A 21,253-nucleotide genomic window follows, 5' to 3' on the forward strand; every position below is an offset into this window, starting at 1 on the left:
TAATAATATCGCAATGTCGTAATAGCGCTAGAGAGATGTGTCAGAGTGTGTGCGCGAATGTGTGCAAATTCTAATTTTTCTATTTCTTACATATGGGAATTATAAAATTTAACAATATTTTTTGAATCCCTATTCCTCATTTTAACTCTTCACTATTCCCGTTACTCTTTACTAAAGTCTTTAGTTCACTTGTTCCCCATTCCTCTCTTTTTTCACTTCTTCACACTATCACAGGGGTGGCCACTACGTAGATAGAGCTATATGTATTATCTCTGTGGTAATGAAATCTTTCCAATAATTGAGTCTCGTCTAGAGATTCGGCCCATCCAACAAAACAAAAATCTATTCCAACAGGCCAAGATAATTCAACTGGGAGATTGCTTTCCGTGCACTTCTTTGGAGGGGGAGGGGGGCAGCTAATGTATCCTTAAGGAGAACATATCTCGAGCTGTTGATGGATATTTCTCGGTCTGTAATGTAATATGTAATAGACTCCGTGACATCACAACCTTAGTAAGTCTACGATATTGTTAGTACGGCTGTACTGAGGACATAGAAACACATTGTTTTTATTTAGACAGACAGACAGATAGATAGAAAGATAGACAGACAGACAGATAGATAGATAGATAGATAGATAGATAGATAGATAGATAGATAGATAGATAGATAGATAGATAGATAGATAGATAGATAGATAGATAGATAGATACATAGATAGATAGATACATAGATAGATAGATAGATACATAGATAGATACATAGATAGATACATAGATAGATGGATAGTTTTGACAGAAAATGATCAATATTTTAAGAAACCTTGATGGACAGAAAAAAAAACTAAGAGAGAGAAAGAGAGAGAGAGAGAAAGAGAAATAGTAGGCTTTCATTACCGAAAACAACCAGATCTATATAAAAAAAAACAACAACCCTGTATTTAAAGATTAGAAACTAAATGACTATTGTTATGATTACAAATCTTTGTGGATTTTGGTGGACTTTCCGAGTCCGCGCACAAATTCTAAAAATTACCGGAAGTTACTTTTTCGAGCTATTAAAATAAAAAAGTACACCACATGTTTAAATCGAGAAAAGAAATGGATGCATGTTTCTACTTCTGTCACATGGATCACCAAATGTCGCAACAGCCTGCCTCCGGATCCAAGAAAACAAAACTTACAACAAAATGTATGAACCGCAACAGCAACAAAAAGCCATGTCGATGTTTTCAAGGCATTCTTCCATTCGACTTGTTCACTGCGAATCTGTCAATGTTGCATCGATGCTGTTCAACTCACGCTATGCTTCCTGCTGAGATACAAACTGTGGACGTTGTCCAGATGGCATGTCCAGGAGATGAAGCTGACAACCTGTTTATTGCCCTCGCCAATCTGGCCACTTGACCGGTTGTTCACATGTCTGCACACTTCCTTTTCATAATCGTTTCAAAACAGTGGCCAGATTTTATAGCCAGCGAAATTCACAAATAAAAAAATAATGAGAGCTAAAATTGAATTTTTCGATTTCTCTCTTCCACAAATGGAATAAAGAAATAACTAATTATGCAAATTATGCTGACACATTCTAAGAATCGCCTCATTCTGGATGTTTTTTTTTCTTTTTCTTCTTCTGTAAAATGTAATGACACTATCAATTAGTATATTAAATTATGTTTTTTTTTTTTTTAAATGTATATAACAACATCTTAACGTAGATTAGTGTTTCTAAAATGTTTATTAGTTGCGCCTCCCTTCACCCAAACCAATAAAACATCCCCCCCCCTTTTTTTTTTGTTTTGTTTTTGCCAATTAGGGGTATTGAGGATACATTGCAAGTTCCCCCGAATGGTACGTGGTGGAGACCCGGAGTCAAGAGTTTTCCTGCATTCTGAACGTCAGGAATGATGAAGTTTCTTAGTAAGAGGAGCGGAAGTCAGCTAGTTGAGCAGTGGTGGGCACACTTGGCTGTTCTTGTGTTAGAGACCTTTGAGCAAGTTGAACATGAGATTCAACGTCATGAGATGTTCCACATAGTCAGCAAGACGTTTTTGAGTAGAACTTTTTGCTCAGCCAAAAGACGGTAACAGAACGATGACACGTCATTTGGAAGAAATGAAAGTTCTAACGTAGAAAAGATGATAGAATCGCATTGGCTAAGACGTATAGAAATGCCTTCTTTAACATTGCTTTTTTTTATCAATCTTGTTGCAGTCGCTTCTCGCAAACACAATGTAAACACGTCACTTAATAATTTCATCTTATCATCTTCAGGCATAGGCCACCAACCAGCTTCCTCCAGGCATCTCGGTTCTGGGCGAGTCTCTCCAACTGTCCCCACGTCTTGCCAATCTGCTTAGCATCTGCTTCCAAATCGCGGTGCCATGTATTCCTGGGCCGTCCCCTCTTCCTCTTTTCTTGGGGTTCCAAGTGAGGGCTTGCGAAGGGTGTGACCACTCCAGCGTCTCTGAAGGATATCTACTACAATTTAATGAGTAAAAGTCAATGACTACTCACATATGGGTGTATTGCAACTCTATAAGTACAAAGTTTTTTTGTCCTTCAATGACATTTTTTGTTTAATTGTTACTTAAGTCTACAACATTTATTTCCTTTTATCACAAGTTGATTTTGACAAGTTAAAATACAACACGCCTACAGCGGTTGAGTTGTCTACCAGACGTTTGGTGCTACAAGTCAACAATACTGACATCGCCCATCCCCCTGCGGCAGGATCCCGAGCTCCACAGTTTGATAGCACTAGGACGAAGGGCCATGTGTAGAGACACCTATCTATAGGATATCAAACTTAATTAGTCTAATAATGTGTATTATAAAAGGTCCTATATAATTGACTAAACAGACGTTTCATAATCAAATTTTCAGAAATAGATCCAAATATCATTATTAAAGATAAAAAACAACAACACTTCAAAACGATAGGATTGTCCGAACATAAAGACAAGATTATTCTCCCTTGTAACGTCATAAAACAGAGTTATTCTCTCTTGCTTTCACCATATTATTAGAGCTAATTAGATTTTGTGAAAACATGTTGAGTACCTCGACATCTCTATTGGCTTCCTCGTTTAGTCTCTGGGCCTGACTTCAAACACGGAAATGAAAATGAAAAAAAAAAACATAATTAAAAACTAAATATATATATATATAATATATATATATATATATATATATAAAGCCTCAACCCCTGCTTTATATTTCACAAATATAGTCAACTAACCAGTCAACTAACCAGTCAACTAACCAGTCAACTAACCAGTCATATTTTAGTGTATTTAAATAATAAAGAAAGAGACAAAAAAGAGACAGTTATGAGGATCGGAACATTCACGTCATTAGCACGCCGCTTTGTCCATTTAGCTAACCGGCCACATTACTATGTACCAGGTAAATGATACAAATTTTACTGGAGTTTTGAGTTTTACTTTTGACCAGCTTCCACCTTTTGACCATAAAGAAAGTGTCAACTTATAATAGGAATCAAATTTTAAAAATGTTTATGATACTATCAAATCCCGGATTGTGGTGTTTTTTTTTTAACCCCGGTAGAGGTTGTTGCTAACCTTCTTCCGAGTGAGAGACGCCCTTGAAAGGGTCTGTATTGATGTTTTCAGCAGAAGACTGACCAGCTGACCGGTGGATTAATAAAAACGTCAATAGTTTCTCCAATTTATGACAAATAACTTGATTTGGTGGCCAGATGATGACCACAATTTAGGGAGCTGGGCCGACCGGATGTCGGGGAATACACAGAAAATGTGTACAGCCAGGGAGTGGAGCTTGAGAGAATAGAAAGAAAAAGTGAAAAAAGAGAGAAAGAGATAGAGAGAAAGACACAGAGAGAGAGAGAGAGAGAGAAGAATGAGAAGAAACGCTGTTTAAGAGAGAAAGAAAGAGAGAGAGAGAAATAAAAACAGAGAGAGAAAGAGAGAGAGAGAAGGACAGAGAGAGAGAGAGAGGGTGTGAAAGAAAAGAGTAAGAAGGGAGAGAGAGCTGAAGAGAAAGAAAGACAGTTGAAAAAGAGGGGATGAGTGTAATAATGAATGAGAGTATATGAGAGGGAGAAAGAAAAGAAGAAGAGAGAGAAATGAGAGAGAGGGAGAGAGAGAGAGAGCAAGAGAGAATGGAAGAGCAAATAACAAGAGACAAAAACATTAAAAATAAGAGAAATGTCAGATACATTGAGACAAGATGCTAACATTCAGAAGTAAAAACAGGCCGAAGCAAGCGAGTCACTGACTCGAGGCTCTGCCTTATGGGCGTCTAAAAAGAGGTGAACCTCGTCCAATGTATAATTTAATGCCTCGGGGTAGGGCACTGTAGAATGAAAAATGTTCTGGAAGATGAAAATGTGGGAGTGGCATCAGAGCAGGCTGATCACGTGATCATGTTTTGCGACAAGAGGCCTGGCTGGAATGTTCTATGTTCTATGACAGCCATCTTGCAGACAAACTCTTTCTTGAACTGCCTGATCTAGATACAACTACTTGGTTACATTCTCGGGTATAGGACTTGTTACGTGTAATTGATTCCACCAGGGTTACTCACATCACCTGCTGGAATGGTAATACTTTACTGGCACACTGCTATCATCTCTTGAAGAACTGTTTCATAAAAGATGCCTTTCCAAAACCCACACGATTCTTAAAGACAACCTGCACCCAATAAACCACTGTTACATCAGATCTGGACGAAGTGTTCGTCTCCTTCCCATTAGGTGTAAAACAGAAAGATTTAAAAACTCCTTTATTCCACTGTCGGTCAGAGTGTTACAAGATCAGCTGTCGTCATCGAGAAGTTCATAGAAGTCTAATTTATAAAGCGCTGGTTGTGAGTGTGTATGTGTTTCGTGTGTGAATGTTGTTCGTATTTGCATCTATACTGTTATTGTACAGTAGTTACGCCGAGGTGGTCACTTGTAGTCAAACTGAATTTCCATTTGATTGGACCAATAAAAATTATCTTATCTTATCTCTTATCTTATAAGAATAAAAAAAAGTATCGTTCCAAGAGATGAAATGGGTGTCAGGATAGATTTATTTATATTGTTGCTGGAATGTTGCACGAAACATTTCAGATCTCAGACTTGGGTTTCGAATAATTTCATTTTAGGCTCAAATATGTGTTCAATATCTTCATTAACATATAGTTCCCTTTCAGACCCTGCGGTCTATAAGGCAGATGATGTAAAGGTGGCCTACGGTTAACGAGGGTGTCATTTAGCCAGCACAACGACCAACCGCCTTTAATTTTTCTCAACTAATGTCAGATACCCATTAGAGCTGGATGGACTCAAGAGGCGCCCTAAAGATCTCATAATTAAAATCCTAGTCTTCACCAGGATTTTAAGCCAGGACCCCGGTTCGGAAGTCAAGCGCTTAACCACTCAGCCACCGCGCCTCCTCATTAACATACTATGTGATAAATAATTAAAGCCTCAAACTCACAACCAGAGTATGTGTTGAATCTCAAGCCTCAAACACACTGAATCACTCTTTAAAAACCTTAAACCTTTTATGAGCTGAGTAAGTCTAAAGAAAAAACAAACAACACCTCTACATGTTAAATCACTCACTCAGACACACTTTTGATCTAGTCTAGACATTGACTGCCATGAAATCAATAAATGACTCTTTCGAAACTCGGATTCCGGTAATCTCTTTTGATGTCTTATTGTATTAAATAGCCACCTCTTCGGAGTCTTACATACTTACAGATCAAGGGCAGAGAACTTGAGAGATAGAGAGAAGGAGGAGACAGGGGAGAAGTAACCAATGTTGGATGATGTGCTCATTTAAAGCAGTATTTAAGGCGTTGCTGGAAATCGCTCTCCCCCAAATAAAATGACGCTATCGATCACTCTGTAAGGACATTTTCTCTAGGAGTTACCGCCCTTGCTTCAAGCTACAAGAATGTTTACAGTAAAGATGGCGGATCAAAGACACACAGTTCTTCACTTCTACTGTGCTCCTGTTATTAATTTAATCTTGTTTTTGCCTTCAACGTTTTTTTTTTCTTTTTCTCAAAAAAAAAAGAATGAAATGTAATTTAATTGCAAGGTTTAATGCACATAGATTCATTTAACTAGAGCCATAACCTTTAACCTTTTACAGATTAATAGCATTACATTTTTAATTCTTATTGATGTCTACACATATTTACATTGCCAAAAGGAAACAGCTAAAATAGTAAGACTTATGATGTATACAGAATAGTACACATGGGCATCACATTTCATATGCTCCACACATGATGTTTTTTTGTTTTTTTACAATCTTAAACACAAATTATTTCTTTGTGTACAATCTAATACATATATTATTTCTTTATTTACAATCTAATACATATATTATTTTTTTGTTTACAATCTAATACATATATTATTTCTTTGTTTACAATCTAATACATATATTATTTCTTTGTTTACAATCTAATACATATATTATTTCTTTGTTTACAATCTAATACATATATTATTTCTTTGTTTACAATCTAATACATATATTATTTCTTTGTTTACAATCTAATATATACATGGAAGACATATGTCGACTGGAGACATAACAATAGACTATGTCGACTTGAGACCTAACAATAGACTATGTCGACTTGAGACCTAACAATAGACTATGTCGACTGGAGACCTAACAATAGACTATGTCGACTTGAGACCTAACAATAGACTATGTCGACTTGAGACCTAACAATAGACTATGTCGACTTGAGACCTAACAATAGACTATGTCGACTTGAGACCTAACAATAGACTATGACGACTTGAGACCTAACAATAGACTATGTCGACTTGAGACCTAACAATAGACTATGTCGACTTGAGACCTAACAAGAGACTACGTCGACTTGAGACCTTGACTTAAAATCTAACATGTGTTTCTGTGTGAGAATTGATTCCAACGACATCATTTGATATTCCAGATTGTTGGGTTTAATTCAAGATTGTTGGGTTTAATTCCAGATTGTTGGGTTTAATTCAAGATTGTTGGGTTTAATTCAAGATTGTTGGGTTTAATTTAAGATTGTTGGGTTTATTTATTTCTGTATGTGATTTGTTTGTTCTTGAGAACATAAGTGACATTCAGTAGAAAGAAAATCTATAAAAAAAACAAAAAAAAAAAAACAGCATAGGCTTAACCTTAAACCTAACCTTAAACCTAACCTTAAACATAACCTTAGCTGTCCCCAAGAAATATTTCTTACGTATGTAATCTGTGGCTACATACAACTGTAGCAGTTTATGGGGGCAAAGGATGATAGTACCTTAGATGAACCATGAGCACTAGGATGATTCGGATCAGACATTGATTCCTTCTCTATGTATATTAATATAGCAAAAGCCAAAGAGAAAAAAAACTTTGTATATGCAGTATAAATAGGATGTACATACTAGTATAGTATATAAATAGGCTACTATTCTAAAAAGAAATTTAATATATGGTCTTAGACAAATAGCATACAGAAACTAGAAAAAATCTAGCTAAGTCCTTTAGTGGTGATTGCCAAAATAGATTTAAAAAAAAAATATATATTCAGAAATACGAAGCTATAAAGACCAAGTGCTAGTTTACATAGTATATATACTTCTCATCAAGAACTACCAAGATTATTATCCTAGTGTGTGTATGTGTATGCAGTAAAAAATCCAATCTCCATAAAATAACTTTGTCAAGTCTGGAGAAAAAAAAAGAACTAGACTAGTAGAGCTCAATTGGAAGTTCGTAACAGTTCGATTTTTTAAAATGAGCCTCGGTCCAATAAATGACTGTCTGAGTCTATGCCATTCTGTGTGAGCATTGCTTTGGAGAAAGGAACGCTTGAAAACGGGATTTAATGGTGTACTTGGGTTAAAATACAAGATGGCTTTAATCAACTGGAATTTTCGGAGAGAGACGGAGAAAGAACTTATCGGCAGGCTTGAAGTAGGATTTATTTGGAGGAAATCATTTCCAGTCGTAATTAAATATCTGGAAATCTCCAGATTTAAAATTGAAAGACTGCCTATATACTCTCGATGTCTCGTAATTTAACAATATCAGGGGACCGAGCCTCGCTCGGATGAATAATTTGTTAAGGAAGGATATATACCCGAAGTCATTTTGGGAATATTGTTGTAATTACGAAAATGAACGATCGGGTAAAGACTATCAATCCGAAGAGTTGCTTTTTCGTTCTGTCAGTTCTCAATGTAATTGTACAGCTCACGTCTTAACGTTTTACATTGCTTCTTTCGTGTCAAACTATTGGGCTATTATAGGCTTGGAAGAAAGTCTTTGCAGTGTAACTTCTAAAATGGTTACTTTCTGACATTTAATATTGCAATTAATATATTCATTATGGCTCTGAGACATGGACACTTTATAGAAAACAACTAAGACTTCTTGAGCGCTTTCACCAAAGATGCTTGCGCTCCATCATGGACTTACGGTGGCAGGACCGCACTACAACTTATAGCTGAACTTTTTTTGAATTTATTCAAATCTCCTGAAGAATAGACTAAATTGACATTTCGGGGTGCCAATAAATAAAAAGTGGCATTGCGAGCTTTCATTAGATAAAAATTTATTGCAAAGACGAAAATAGGCCTATTTTGTAATTAAAAAAAAAATTTTGACATTATGCTTATCCCTACCCAGACAAGGCCCCGCGCGATCCGTTTCGCATAGGGCCCGCAAATGCTAAGGCCGGCCCTGCGTCTGCCCTATAAATCGCAATCTGAAAAGGGTACTTTACTTTTTTAAAAAATTGAATTTAGGAATTTCAGTTCGTACTACAGAAAAAAAAAGAACGTATTCCCCCCCCCTTTTTTTTCCCCTGCCCCCCCCCCCCCAATATCCAGTGAAGTATGATTCAACACATAAAAAAAAGTTTAAAATACTTCGATGTCTGTAAAAATGTCATTTTGTTTAGACCTGAGCTGTGCTAGGAGCGAAATACGTATTTTGTATGACGGATCAAAGGTCAGAACGTCCTCCACATTGTATATATCCAATACAATGTTGACGGAGGTGGGGGGAGGCTTCAGCTCATTAGCAGATAACGAGCCTGGCCAGTGGCTCACGCTTTGACCTCATTAACTCTGAAAAGATGTTTAAATAAATCACTTAAGTCATTTCCTTATGGCAGCTTACGTCTGTGTCTTTGAAGATGTTTGCCAGAGAAGATGAATGCCTCAATTTATTCTGTCAGCTGAGCAGATTTTACAAAAAAAAAAAAAAACACTTAATTTTAAACATTTTTTGGTCTATCACGTCATTTGATCAAAGTAGGTCAACTTTCTTTTATCTCTACAGAGAGGAATGCATTAGGACTCGTTACATTAAAAGGCATAATCTTTTTGTCCTTCCCCCCCCCCCATATTAAAAATGTTTTTAAATTTCATTCCTCGTTTTTTAAAAATAATTCAACACTATGACATAACTCAGAAGGCCTGGGACAAATTAACCTGTACAGTCCTCTTAGCAGACGTCTGATAACATCAAAAACGTTTTGCAAAATCTAAATCATTGGTGCCTATCCTTAATCAGTTGTGGGAGAGGGGCATATAAATTTCCAACAGTCTGGGGGAGGGGGGCATATAAATCTCTAACAGTCTGGGGGATCTCCAACACGCGTCACAGCACCGCTAAAACCTCTTCGGCGATTACAACCAATTCTCTTGACTTCCTCAATGTGGTCACACAAGCTTCGTGACACCAAATAGCACCGTGTCACGGGCTAAATATAGCCCGCGGGCTGTGGCTTAGGTATCACTGATCTAATTAGCTGAATCCAGGTATGGATAAAAAATCTTTGACATCCAAGTAATAAGAAATATCGCTAGTTAACCAGATCAACAAGAAATTGTGTTAATTAGAGCCCCCACCCCCTTTTTTTTGTTTGTTACCTTCCTGCATGGTTTCCCCAACCCCCCAACACCCTCGCTGCTCGAACTTACAATGTTGGATTTAAAAGAAAAAAAAATAATGTAATGAAAGTCGTTAGCTTTTTATATAGTACGTTGGTCTACGTGAGTAGAATATTTATATGTCGAAAGCTAACAGATGGTCTATGTAGTTTCAAAAAAAAAAAATTGAAACAAAACCACACTTTTATTCAACCATTGATAGTTTCATGGTTCAACAAAAGAATAGGCCTAGAAACAGAGACTGAAGCAGAAACCCCAGACCTACACACCGGCATTTCACACGGTCTGACAATACAATGAGGTAGTTCCTTATTTCTGACCTACTTTAACCAAAGTCACGTGATTGTTGGACAACAAAGAGAAGAGAGGCCTTGTCTTCCTATATTTCCGTTGCTGTTGCTCCTCTATTTTTACGAAATTTTACATTTACAAACACTTTAAAATATACAGAGTACATCAACGAACTCCCTGAATGTTCAAATAATGTTTTCATTAAGGGCCAAGAACTGTTTAAGGATAGGTTTAAATTATCAATGATATTTCCTTTATAGTCATGACAAGCGTTAACACTTTGCCGATGATAGATCTACATTCACACACAGAAGAAGACGTTTTTACAAACGTTCTTGTAAGATTAAAAAAAAAGCTTGGTATAAACTACACAAAACACACACACACACATATATATATATTTATTTATAGGCCTATATATGGGATAATATTAGTTGAAACATTGTTATTTTCATAAACTTCAGCTATTTTTAACGTTATGTATTTCATATTCCGCTTATTGTTAATACATTATGCACATCGGTTACATTAAGAATTATTTTTTGTTTTGGATACATGATGTATTATTATGTTGTTAAAAGTTCTATCATTTTTAAGAAATTCACAAAATGTTACATTAAAGTTTCAAAAATGCGTCGACGAAATAGATCTAGATTCATTTTATTACTTAGAAACCAAATTTATCAATGAAAGGGCGGGGTAAGACACATTTGGCCTGTGTAACTGTAAGAGTAGATCTCGATTTATCCTTGACTATCAGATGTGTTATTTGTTCGCTAAACAACTGAAGCCTATTACGCATGGCAGTCTTTTTATCTTTTATAACAACTAGTCGACATATCGACTACACACTAGCCCTAGAGCTATCTGACCGATACACACTGGTCTGCTGTCAAACATTTAGTGTTCTACTCAAGTTCAAGCTTGTTTACTTTAGGGCAGAGAGGAAAAGGGAAAAGGGGGGGGGGGGGGGTGAAAGTGTTACTTTTTTTCTAGGACTGGTTACCCGAATGCTAAGAACTGTAAGTGTAGTCATTCATTGTAGATCAAGAAATCTTGATCTCAGTATGACAGATTATAGGCCAACGCTTCGGTACCTTCTATCAAAGGTATAACTGTTTGTTTTAGTTGAAACTATTAAAAATATGTATCTCTAGATTCTCCTGTTATTAACAAATTATAGTTTAGAGCTAATGAGTAAATTGAAACCACTAAATATTGACTTAAAACGCTTCAGATTCTCACTACAAACTAACTAAAACTAAGCACGGTGCGCGTTGTATACACACAACCACGTGACTCGGGGGGAATACGAAACTACCTCATTTGCTGAAAACTTTTTTTTAATGTAATCTTTACAACTTCCATGAGGAAACAAAATCACTAAAATTGGTAATCAGTAATCAGTCAAAAAGCGTTAAAAAATAAAAACAGACGCCTCGTTACTCGTGGGTCAATCAAAGTTAATTAACGTCTGGGTGCCACGTGTTTTCATTCAGCCGTCTGCTAGCTACAGGTTTGTAAACAAGAGTAGATAGATTAGTGATGATCACGCGTTCTTGATACCACCATGTGTCGGTAGCGTGGCCGAGCGGTCTAAGGCGCTGGTTTAAGGCACCAGTCTCTTCGGAGGCGTGGGTTCAAATCCCACCGCTGCCAATTTTTTAAAAAACATTTTAAAAAATACAAGTCAAAATGACAAGTTTTATTTCAACCACTACCACCGCAGCAACTTTCTGGACACCGAAGTTTTATATATACACATTTTTTAAAATATATATAATATTTTTTTTATACTTGTTTTTTTTTTTTTTTTAATTTTAGGTTATCTACTAAACCATGCTTCAATGTTCAAAAAAAAAAAAAAAAAAAAAAAAAACACAAGTCTGCAGAATCTAAATTTAAAATGAATTAGTGGGTCGTTAAAAAATATTTAAAAAATGTAACTAAAACCTTCTATTGAGTGAAAGCGCATTGATCATTTTGAATGAATCATTAATAAAATGTTTGTAGAATCTTGGAGGAACAAAAATTAAATTTGGGAGTAGGTGTCCGTGTTTTATGTTGTTCGAGTCTGATTTCGAACTCAAGCCTCCGGGATGAAAGGTCAACTCTTTAGCCACTAAGCTCTCCAAGTACTTATAAAGGTTTTAAAGTCTATTACTAGTTTAAAAATGTTAGCGAACGATCTAATTCTCTACACCTACTTTATCTTCATTTAGCTTAGTAGGCATGACTGTCTCAATATAAAACATAATTAATTACGAGTAGTTGATTGCCAAGTGAACTTTTTGATTGATAAAAGCTAAGCTTTGTAAATTTAATGTACAGTTCTCCTCCCCCCTCTTTTCCTTGAAAAGTCCTAGACTAAAAACGTGACGGACTCTGACAAGATCGAGTTATTATGACTACAAATTACGAAGGCATTATCTTAAACTTGATATTATTGACAAATATGAGAGGGGACAAAAACATCTGATAAGTCGATCGAACACATAATGGAAGGATGTCCAGTTTGGTCAGAATCTGTTTATCAGGGTCACCATAACCACGTCGTGAAACTGATCCATCAGCATCTGGCCTAGACACATGATCTGAATCTTACAGAAGATTCTCACTCTGTGAGAGCACTGCTTCATACATGCCACACCACCAGATGATTTCTAAGTGGATACTGTTAATTTAGCAACAATGAGTTGTGTTTCCCTATTACAACCCTCAATCTTAGTAGTGCCCAGGAGTGATTTTAATATAATCACAATTAGATTTTGTTGGATTGGCTTTTACGTCACCTTTCAAGAACAGAACAGAATTATGTTGGATACAGAAATACAAACTATACAATGTAGGGTCATAGAAGCCAGGCCTCAATATTTCATAGAGGGCTGACAGAAAAGATATTTATTTCTTCACTAATTCAGTCATAAAAATTAGGTTTCAAAGACAATTTGTGTGGAAACATATACATTTACTCCATATCAGTTTCAATGTATTACTTCCTGTGTAATAAGAGAAATATTGTTTATTAATTGCTATTTTAAATTATAGACAACTTAATTGCATACAAAATAGATTTTTTTCTATTAAAAAAAAAAAAGTCAACAGAAAATACTTCATTTATCAATAAGAATCTAAAAAATCATTTTTTTTATTACAACAAATCTAAAACCGTTTGCATAAATGAATTAAAATACTGTTATAACCTTGCCATGCACACCGCCATCCAAGATAGTGCAGAAAGAAGGTGCTCAAGGCAGATGCCCCTTTGTGTTTGTCATGTCTCCGTGTAAATAAACGTCTATGTCTCGTTGAGTTGCCTCCCTTCAGTTATTACATTAGTCTCAGAAGTGGGATTATAGGCGACTCAACGAGAGGAGGTAGGATTCTGGCACAATGGCATCTTTGAAACAACTAGACCAGCTTTTAGTTAAAGAGCAAAGGCAGGAACTTCGTTACAGACGCCTGAAGCTTGGTGGTAGCAAGGAGGTGCTTACAGCTTTATGAGCTTATTGGCAAGATAAATGAAGCCAATGGAAAATTGCTGCCCAGTCGAAATTTGAATTTTTTTCGTTACGATTGTGGGGCCTCACTCCTGTGGTAACCCCAACAACAGCCTGGTCAACTGGAGAAAGAGAAAGAGGCACTGGGGGAAAACAATGCGGATGGCTTCGTGGGGAACACGCTCCCTGCCGCCTGTGGTTCCCACTGATCGACCTCCACCTGAACTGTCAAACCTAAGCTGCAGTGTTTCATTTCGGGACGAAAAGTGCTAAGACGGGGGCAATGTTATAACTTTGCCATGCACACCGCCATCCAAGATAGTGCAGAAAGAAGGTGCGCACTATCTGTGACTAAACAAGTCGGATGTTGACATGAGAGAAGAACGATTTCCGCCCAGAGAGAGAGCCAGTATGGAGATGCTGTTCTCAAGGCAGATGCCCCTTTGTGTTTGTCATGTCTCCGTGTAAATAAACGTCTATGTCTCGTTGAGTTGCCTCCCTTCAGTTATTACAATCTATTAAATAGTCACACTCCTTACTAAATAGTCTCCTACGCGTTCTTGTATTATTAGTGAATAGTGGTCAAAAATGGTGTATTTTTATGAAAAAAACTGCTTGCGTAGTTGATTTTAAAATTAAAATTTTCGCTTTAAAAAAAAAATCAGCCGTGACATCAGAACTTTAAAAGATCTAAAATATCATGATTTATCGGATTTTCAATATTTTTTTTATTTTATAGTTTATGAGATCTAAACGGGACGGACAGACCACAGAAAACTGGTAGGGGATATTCCCCTTTCGGGGGCCGCTAATAAAATTATCGGGCTTTATTCTAAGTTATGGTTTGTTAAAAACCATATGACACATTGGAGACCAACTGTGCATCACGTAAGCATAATTATTTCCCTTATATACAGAAATATATATTTAGGCCTAATTAAAAAAGGTTTGAAGCGTCTCTATACATCTCAGGGCCGGATTTAGAGGTATGGATGCTCCCTGGGGCAACGAGGAAGCGAAGGCCCCTAATTATTTTTCGAATAAAAGAAACTATTTTTTTTTAAATCAAGTCTTTCAAAAAATAATTAATTAAAATTATGTCGACAAAGAATTTAGTTATTTGTTAAATAAATTCAGAAACAATGTATTAAAAGCTAAATTACCACGTTAGCCAATGGAAAATTGCTGCCCAGTCGAAATTTGAATTTTTTTCGTTACGATTGTGGGGCCTCACTCCTGTGGATTCACAATGGCAGCAGCACAGCCTTTCCTCCCCCTAATTTGGCCCTGATAGATCTATGTAGAAACTCTTAGGTCTCTATGATTATTGATCGAGTCGAGAATCGTATCAGCAGAAGATAAAGACATCTCGTATAAATCAGTTTCCCAGACTCTGGGTAAAAAAAAAAAGCCCCAAGGCTAATGTTATTTTAACGAGAGCTTATCATTAGCAGCCTTTGACCAACCAATACGATAGGATGGAAGCCATACAATGGAAAAAAAAAGGTTAGTGGTCTGGTCGAAGTAAGCCAGGTTTGTGTTTCTAGAGACTTAAGTTTAGAGGCGGCACTTGGGTATTAATAATGTGTGCGGGTAGGTGTGTGTGCCACAGTGTGTGTTAGTGTTTGCGGAATAGCTGAAAAAAAAAAAGAAGAGGTATAAACTCAACAGATATGTTCAATGAAAGAGGTGTAGAGGTGCCCGGGGCGCTGGCGCTGATGTGTTTACTAAGCAAACCTGAAACAAAAGGTGACGCCCTCTCACGATGGCTAAGCGGGAAGTCTGTTTTTTTTTTTCATTCCCTAGGCATTGAATGAGTCTTTCTGAATGACAACTAGAACGATAAAACACGACTTGATGAAAGTCGCTGGGTGGTCAAGTACTTCAAAACTAAGGTCCGAGTTCAAATCCCTAGGATCAATGGAACTTTGCGAAAAGGATCACCAGGACATTTGTATGGCTAGTCTGTATATTGTCTCATCATATTGTGTATGCCTAGTCTGTAGAGTGTCTCATCATATTGTTTCTCTTCCAGTAAAAATAAAATTAGAACACTCTGTGTATGCGTTAAATCAGAGATATTCAACTCTAGATTTATGTTTTAAATGATTCATTTACGCCATTTATTTATGATGGAATAATGCACGCTTGTATTTCTAAATGAGAGAGTGAGAGAGAGAGAGAAAGAGAGAGAGAGAGAGAGAGAGAGAGAAAGAGAAAGAAAAACGCATACAAACAAAAGAGAGATAACCCAGAAAATGATTTGCTCATCAAGAGGGTTAGAGAATAATATCCCTTAACAATGTTTTTTTCAGAATGTGAACTTCCAAAAATATACTTGACAACTCTACAAACAAATTTAAACCTTTCTGATCCCACAATTCGGCTAATCATTTTGTTTCACTTGAGATTTGTAATTGATACACTTCACACATGACTCTGATTTAGTAACTATGTCTAAAGACCACTAAATGATGAGGACAACGTATTATACAATGCATGGATATTAACACCGTTAACGTTCGATCATTAGTCTGTAGCTCCAAAATGCTAGTACAATAATATCACTATCAGGTCTACGCAGGAGAACTGTCTCCTTCTAAGTTAAACTATAATAGAAGCAGAGACTTCAGTTCTCTACGCGTCCACTGATATCTTTGGAAAAAATAACGTAAGGCTTGTATTTAAACAATTGACCACTTACATTTGCCAGCAATCTAATTGTAATGTGAATATTTGGCTAAACGTAGCCTAAATAATTTAGGGCTGACACATTTAGTAAATCTCAGCTGTCCACATTGACCATTTGATTATATTATAGTTACATAGTTATACATATAGTGACGTTTTAAACTTATAACATTCTACGTAAATTCAGCAGCATAATAATATGATGTACTTTTAGTCTTAACAGGGCTGGCCTTAGATAATTGAAAGCCCTTGAAGAAGGAAATTAGGTGGCCCCAAATAAAATACAAAAAAAAAAAACACACACACACACACAGACACAAAACTAAAAGAACGCTCAAAACTTAGTGTACTTCAACATTAAGGAAAGAGTTTCGCTATTTCTTCTCTAAAAATTTTTTTTAGAGTCCTGTGTGATGCCCCCTCCCACCACCAATTGGAAGAGCCCTAGCAGCTGCCTAGTTTGCCTATGCCTGAGGCCGGGCTTGGTGATAATTCTTGTGCATAATTGTGCATAATTCTACAATGGTTCCATGCAGGGCCGAATTTAAGCCTAGGGGACACTACAAGACATGGGCGTCCACAAAAGACAAAAGAAAAAACAACAACTATATTTCTTTTTGTGAGTTTAAAATATGTTTTCGCATTTTTACCAACAGTACTTTACAATATTACAGTTGACAACACTTTCGTGGTTTACAAGTGTCCGCTTATAGTGTGCTCGTAGTCTCGAAATATACTTCGGATAAACCAAATACATTTAGTAAACCCTAAAAAAAATTCATTTTTTAAAAATATGCATATTCAATTTCTTCTATGTGACATGCCCTAAGGTATTAGTATTTTTTAAAAATTAATAAGTGGATTTTTATTAAAGCTATCGAAAAAGTATAGGGCAGTGGCGTAGCAAGGGATTTGGAGGCCCGGTGGGCTTGGTCTCTTCAGGGAACCTGCATTTCGACATTCGACATCATAACATGAAATGATGTAGGAACCTACTTAAACAATATATAAGTGTCATGTGTGGAATACATGCAACATCATTTACAACTAATTTACATCACAACATGAAAAGCTAGATAACATGGCATTGGCTTAATATTTAATGTAAAATAAATATTGGGCCCCCCCCCTCAAGTGGGGACCCGGGGAAATTTTCAAATGAGGACCTCCCCCCCCCCTCTCCCACCCTAGCTACGACACTGGTAAAATTTTGCCTCGTGCCTCCACATAACTAAATTCGGCCCTGGTTCCATGTAAATAATAATAAGAAGAATCTGGGGCTATTTAAAGACAGAAAGCCATCGAGTATTAATTGCGCCTTAAAATATTAATGTAGTTTCAAAGACGGATTTGTTTGCTTTATTTTTAAAATACTAGATCTATATATAAAATGTACCTAAAAATAGATCGAGATATTCCGTAGATCGATTATCTAGGCCAAGCAACTCTCTTTCTCTTACTGTATCACGAGAGACTCTCGCTAGACCTCGTTGTCGACAGTAAATAAGCACGTGTTCCGCCTAATAGAATGACTTTATATTTTTGCAACTTTCGTTTGTAAGGTAGCGTGGCCGAGCGGTCTAAGGCGCTGGTTTAAGGCACCAGTCTCTTCGGAGGCGTGGGTTCAAATCCCACCGCTGCCAATTTTTTTTGGGGGGGATCCTGTAAGATTGTTGACATAAAATAGCTTTGCAAATAGTTATAAAGTTAGCGCTAACAAAATAAGAGAGAGAGAAAAACCAAAGCTTTATATTGTCTATTATATTATTCCTACAACTATAAGGTGTTATTGATAAACTTCAGTTTGATGACATTGCTTCCAAAGATGCACAATGTTATTACTGTTGACAGAGCATGGGATGGGTTGTCTGAGTCAGCCAGGAATACCAGTGACTAGGCAGAATTTAAGTCGTTGGTTAACATGCATGACGCATAGGACGTAATCATCTTTTTTGAAGTAACGTCTGTATTATATAAGATAAGAAGACAAGTGGCTGATTAATGGATTAAGAAAAAAAAATCAATCACCGTGTGTATGTAATCAGTATGTGTGTGTTTGTGTTTTATAGGATTATGAAAAGTGCTAATTTAATAACAAAAAGAAGAATGCCAAATTACACAATGTCAACAATAATAAAGAATAAGAAATGTTTTTGGGTCGACTAGATATAAAAATACCAAGAGATGGGGTGAAAAACCTAGCAATATTGTCAGGGGTGGACTGCATGTCAAAATCGGCCCGGGCATTTCTATACCATTTGGCCCATAACTTATTTACCATATAATGGGCATCCAATTCAAGTTCTACCTGTCCTAAAAATCATTTTGATAAGTTTGATAATATATCGATAACTTTACGCATGTATACAGTGAACTCTATATCTTTATAAGAAATATATAAGACTTGTGTTGTTTTTTAATCAAGGATGAAGCCTATTAGTAGCAGTTTCTATGTTTGTAGGCTATTACTACATTATTTCGGAAAATATGATAGATAAAATTAGCATTACACTGTAAGAAAGTTAAAGTTCTCTTTTTTTAAATACGACGCTCAGAGAGCCCTTTTTTCAACAGAATGCTACAAAACCTCTAACAATTTTATACTTTCTATAGTGACATTCGTGAGGCCCTTTAGGTGGCCTTAACGGCCCATTTGGGTACCGGCCCATCGGGCATTTGCCCAAATGCCCATATAGCAAGTCCGCCTCTGAATATTGTAATGAGGTCATCCGAGGGCGGACTAATCAAGCTAAATGGTGCAACATTAATTAAGAGAGACAAAAGAAAGCAAATATTCCAACTAGAAAAGTTGTCGTTCTTGTACAATTGTAGACTGATTGAAGAATAACAAGACAGACATCTTTTTTTAAAAACAAGAACACATTCTTCGTGTACATAAGTAAGAACACATTCTTCGTGTACATAAGTAAGAACACATTCTTCGTGTACATAAGTATGAACACATTTTTTGTATAGATTGAATGTATCTCAGAGATAAGGATGCTCGGTTGGGATAGGCAAGCAAGAGCATCCGTAGATCCCTGACATCAGATTGACAAATTCAATTTATCACATTTCTATCACATTTTTTTATCAACTGTCTCTTTCAACAACTGTAGCTACTGTTCTTTCGAGGAACAATTTAACTCTCTCAGCCCAATGTTGAGTTTGAAACCGCAACCTCCGTCAGGAGCTTAGACCAGCCCTCCAGAGTTTACAACTATTTGTGTGTGTGTGTGTGTGCGTGCGCGCGCGCGTGCGTGCGTGTGTGTGTGTATGTTAATACAAATAATATGAAACTCAGATCTTGAGACATGTCCCAAATGAGTGGAAGAAACTTGAGAGCCAATCTGTTGCTGTACGTGGTTGGATAACACATTAGGAAAGCATAAAGGGAAATCAAGTTTGAACGTAGGGCGGTGCAAAGAAAGAACAAGTACTTCTTAAAATAATTTATATCTAGATTTGTTTGTTGCGTCACACCGCCTCCACCCGCCCACCTTCCATTACCATGTCTCGCTGACGCTGAAAAATGTGATAATAGGTTAAGCTGACCTTATCAATACCAACTATAAAACAAACATAATAAACAACATAAGAGAATGAATTCTCTTATCATCATTGTCTTACATTGTTCCTTATTCTTTACCTCTTTCTCTCTCACGCCTCTCTCTCTCTCTCTCTCTCTCTCTCTCTCTCTCTCTCTCTCTCTCTCTGTAAATTATGAAACTCTTTCTCTACCAATCTGTATGTAAATACACAATCAACTAAATACACTGTCATAGTTCTACGCTCACATGTTGAAACTGCAAAGTGTTTGGGCTCTGCAAAGTGTTTGGGCTCTGTAAAGTGTTTGGGCTCTGTAAAGTGTTTGGGCTCTGTAAAGTGTTTGGGCTCTGTAAAGTGTTTGGGCTCTGTAAAGTGTTTGGGCTCTGCAAAGTGTTTGGGCTCTGCAAAGTGTTTGGGCTCTGTAAAGTGTTTGGGCTCTGCAAAGTGTTTGGGCTCTGTAAACTCCCAGAGAACTTACAGATAATGTTGTCAAACATTTGTTACCGTGTGAGTACGAGAGACAATACTATCCACTTAGTCGTCCTTAGTCACGCTTAATGTTTTGTACGCCCTTAGTCACGCTTAGTGTTGAGTACGCCCTTAGTCACGCTTACTGATTAGTACGCCCTTAGTCACACTTATTGTTTAGAACGCCCTTAGTCAAGCTTAGTTTTAAGAACACCCTTAGTCACGCGTAGAGTTTGGTATGCCCTTAGTCACGCTTAGAGTTTAGTAGTACGCCCTTAGTCACTCTTAGTGTTTAGTACGCCCTTAGTCACGCTTAGGGCTTAGTACGCCCTTAGTCACGCTTAGGGTTAGTACGCCCTTAGTCACGCTTAGTGTTTAGTACGCCCTTAGTCACGGCACCTTCTTCGTGTTTTTATTCATGAGGTTCATTACCAAAATTTGTAACTAGTTTTTTTCTTCGCTTAAATCACTAGCTGTGTACATAGTGTTGCATGCGACGCAGTGTCCATCACAATAAGAAGGACTTAATAATACACTCTGCTGGACAACGTTTGAAGGTCTGAATCGTATTGGTCATCCTATGAAACAACCATTTTGTCTTTTGGTTAAACTAAATTCAACTTTGGGTTAACCGTTAACGCTAAATGATAAAGGGGAAACCACACCGTTCAGTTTCAATCAATAACTCGCTTATATCCCTTTGATTTCATAGCCTATGCTTCAGGTTATATACTAATGGTACAAATAACTTAACGACAAAAGTTAAAGAAAGAAAAGCCACAGGTAAGTACATTCTATGACAGCCTTCACAT

The 21,253-nt window shown here is 36.8% G+C and overlaps 1 protein-coding gene and 2 non-coding genes across 6 annotated transcripts in view; 2 read left to right on the top strand and 1 right to left on the bottom strand.

The window, feature by feature from the left end:
* Nucleotides 1–21,253, bottom strand: part of LOC106068964 (protein still life, isoform SIF type 1-like) — a 239,627-nt gene that overhangs the window by 129,774 nt on the left and 88,600 nt on the right. The gene's annotated exons all lie outside the window — the stretch shown is intronic.
* Nucleotides 11,811–11,892, top strand: Trnal-aag (transfer RNA leucine (anticodon AAG)). Its single transcript has one exon. It is a non-coding gene; the product is annotated as a tRNA-Leu (tRNA).
* Nucleotides 17,986–18,067, top strand: Trnal-aag (transfer RNA leucine (anticodon AAG)). The gene has a single exon. It is a non-coding gene; the product is annotated as a tRNA-Leu (tRNA).

Source organism: Biomphalaria glabrata, chromosome 6 (genome assembly GCF_947242115.1).
Source record: "Biomphalaria glabrata chromosome 6, xgBioGlab47.1, whole genome shotgun sequence".
Taxonomy (NCBI): domain Eukaryota; kingdom Metazoa; phylum Mollusca; class Gastropoda; family Planorbidae; genus Biomphalaria; species Biomphalaria glabrata.